Consider the following 3,239-nt stretch of genomic DNA (forward strand, 5'->3'; position numbering starts at 1 on the left):
TTAAAAGTAAATTCAGAAAGAGAGAATAACGGTTAAAAAAAAAAGGACCCTACTCCCTCAAAGAAGCAAATAGAGAATAACACTCAAAGAATGAAATTTTATTGTTATTATTGTTACTCCAAAACTAATTGCAAAATAATAGACATGCCTTTATAAAAAAACGGAATAGCCCTAAACTGGAGATAAAAGAAAACGGAAAAATTTGCATACCCCTTAAACTACTACTCAATTGACAATGTTTCACAAAACTACAAAAATTACCAATGTCCCTTCTAGACTAACAAAAAGACAAAAATAATCCTGAAATTTTGTAAAAAGAAAAAAATACTCCTATAAATGTCGCACTTGAAAGTTTAGAGGGATACTATCAATTGAGTGGTAGTTTGAGGAAAGTAAGTGGACTTTCTCCTGAAAAAAAAAAACTTGTAAAGAAAGTTAAAAAAAATATATATATTATTCTCAAAATAATCACCAAATATTATGTACGATTCTTTTTATTCTTGTGTAAATCTTATATGTTAAGATATTTCAATGCCATTAATTTAGTATAACAACTTAGCTAGCTACTCATCACTCTCTCTCTAGCTCCCTCCCGCGTATGTCTCTGGCTCTTCCTCCAATCTTAGCCACAAGAAGTGTCGGTTCGAAGCTAAGCCAATCATTTCGTTTTCGCGGTATATGATTCGAGTTTGTGCGATCTAGACGCCTTGGGTATTTCTATAAGTAGCTGCCCACGTAAAACCCTTTCTCTCAGACTAGCCCCCCAAAGAAAGCACATAATATTTAAGGTGCCTAGCCTAGCTACTTCAAATATTAAGAGCAGAAAATGTCTGTTCAAGTTTCAGCTCTAACTGCTTCATCCCTAACTGCTAGCAAATTTTCATCCTAGCATTTGGGGTAATTAACCATTTCCTCACATATGCTTCTGACTTCTTGGTAAAAATATATGCATATCAATCAATATGTACGTCTGCATGTGCTAACATGTTTACATGTTCATGCACAATTAAACTTTTTATTAAATTTTTTACTTTACAGTAACATTAAGCTTTTCTATTTCATATAATAATTTTTTACACTATTTTAATCTTATTTATCCTACTCGGTCCTAGTTTTTATTCTTCAATTTGCTCGTACAAGAAACTGATCATGAGAAAATAAAGCAACAAGTTGAGGAATTGAAGGAAGAAGTGAGGAAGATGCTTATGGCTCCAGGTGAAAAGTCTTCACAAAAACTGAAATTCATTGACGCAATTCAGCGCTTAGATTCCATTTTGAAAGTGAGATTCAACAAATTTTGAAACAATTGCACAACACTCTTCCTGACTATGATCACCATGAAGATGATGATGATGATGACCTTTACACTATTGCTCTTCGGTTACAATTACTCCGACAACAAGGATGTTAAATTTCGCATGGTATGTTTTTTTTTTTTTTTTTTTTTCCTTCACGAGTGCTTGTTTCTTTTTATTGTTTTAGACAACTCTTCTTTCATTTCTATTAGGAAAACTTAATCTGCACAAACAATACTTTTATGTAGAATCGGTGTTTCATTTAACATAGTACATACTTCAATATGAGCTCAAACATGAGCCAAGGGCATAATTTTTCGAGTAATGCTACGCTTTACATCGATTTATTACCTTCATGTTATATAAATGACTTTGCATAGTCTAAGTGGCTTCCCATATAAGATACTAAAAATAACAGAAGTGTAAGCACCTTAAAACATGTTATGACAACCGTCTATATCAAATGAGTAAAATAAATTTGTGTAAATAGTAATATATATTACTCTTTTCTATATCATTATATGCTTGACTCATTTTATGTGCATGCTTGGATCAGGAAGTAGATATGTACGCCAACTTTAAGGACAACAAAGGGAATTTCAAGGAATGTTAAGCTTGTATGAAGCTACACATCTCAGGGTGCATGATGAAGATATACTTGACGAAGCACTTGTCTTTATTGCCACGCATCTTGAGTCAGTAGCATCCCATTTAAGCCCTCGATCCTCTTGCAGCACAAGTAAGCCATGCCTTAACGCAGTCTATCCGCAAAGGACTACCAAGGTTAGAGGCAAGACATTACTTTTCTATCTACCAACAAGATGCTTCACATAATAAAGTGCTTCTTACCTTCGCAAAGTTGGATTTTAACCTATTGCAGAAATTGCACCAGAAAGAACTTTCTGACATTACATGGTTAGGTATCAAGCCATGTATTTGTTAAAAGATTAAATTTACATCTTATTATCAGCTTAAGCTTTTACATAAGTACATCATGTTAATATGATTCTATGAGGCTATGTTTATTGGTGGTGGAAAGACTTAAATGTTACAAGTAAGCTACCGTTTATTAGAGACAGAATGGTTGAATGTTACTTTTGGATATTGGGAGTGTGCTTTAATTTGAGGCTAATTATTTCTTCAAGGAGGATACTAGCCAAAGTCAAAGCCATGACCTCCGTTATTGATGACATCTATGATGTGCATGGCACATTTGAAGAACTTGAGCTCTTTACTCAAGCAATCGAGAGGTTGAGATTGACACTCTCTCATTTTAGCTATTTTGGGTGAAGTTCACATATGTTATTACCATTTCTTTATTCTTTCCATTGTTACATTAATTGGAAAAGTCAATTCATAAAATCAACCCACTTTACACGAGGGATATTGCCTATTGGTGCCACATATCAACTTCCGGAGTACATGAAAGTGTGTTACCGGGCACTCCTAGACGTTTACAGTGAAATGGATTAAATAATTGGCGAAAGGAAGATTATTTGAGAAAATTACTAAACTAATCATCGATTTTGGGAAAGCCTTTATAAGCCTTGTTATATATTTATATAAAATCTCAAAACTCCTTGCAGTTAGAAGCCTTTTGTATGAAATTGATCTTCCTTCCAATTCCAACTCAAAGGGGGCTGGCCGCACCTCTCCTGTAAGGGAGGCCAATCAATCCTTGTGAGGCAGCACAAGAAGAGAGTTGGCTGGAGACTCCTTGAGGGGTATAGCTACTGCTACCCTTCACCATAAGTTATCACCCCCACCTAACCACCCCATCCCCACCCCCCTCTTATTTTTTACTTCCACATTTTAAAAAAAATTTCATTTGTATGTAGAATTGAAACTCTTATGAAAAAAAAAAAAAAAAAAAGGACAATTTTTTACAGAAATGGATGCATTCGTACAAGAATAAGGAAAATGTGCCTCTATTATACTCTTAAA

At 34.2% G+C, this 3,239-nt stretch overlaps 1 pseudogene; it reads left to right on the top strand.

The window, feature by feature from the left end:
* Positions 1–598: 598 nt before the first annotated feature.
* LOC148586694 ((-)-germacrene D synthase-like) lies at positions 599–2,585 on the top strand (annotated as a pseudogene).
* The last annotated feature ends 654 nt before the right edge of the window (positions 2,586–3,239 follow it).

This window comes from Corylus avellana, chromosome 3, assembly GCF_965113065.1.
Source record: "Corylus avellana chromosome 3, dhCorAvel1.hap1.2, whole genome shotgun sequence".
Classification (NCBI taxonomy): domain Eukaryota; kingdom Viridiplantae; phylum Streptophyta; class Magnoliopsida; order Fagales; family Betulaceae; genus Corylus; species Corylus avellana.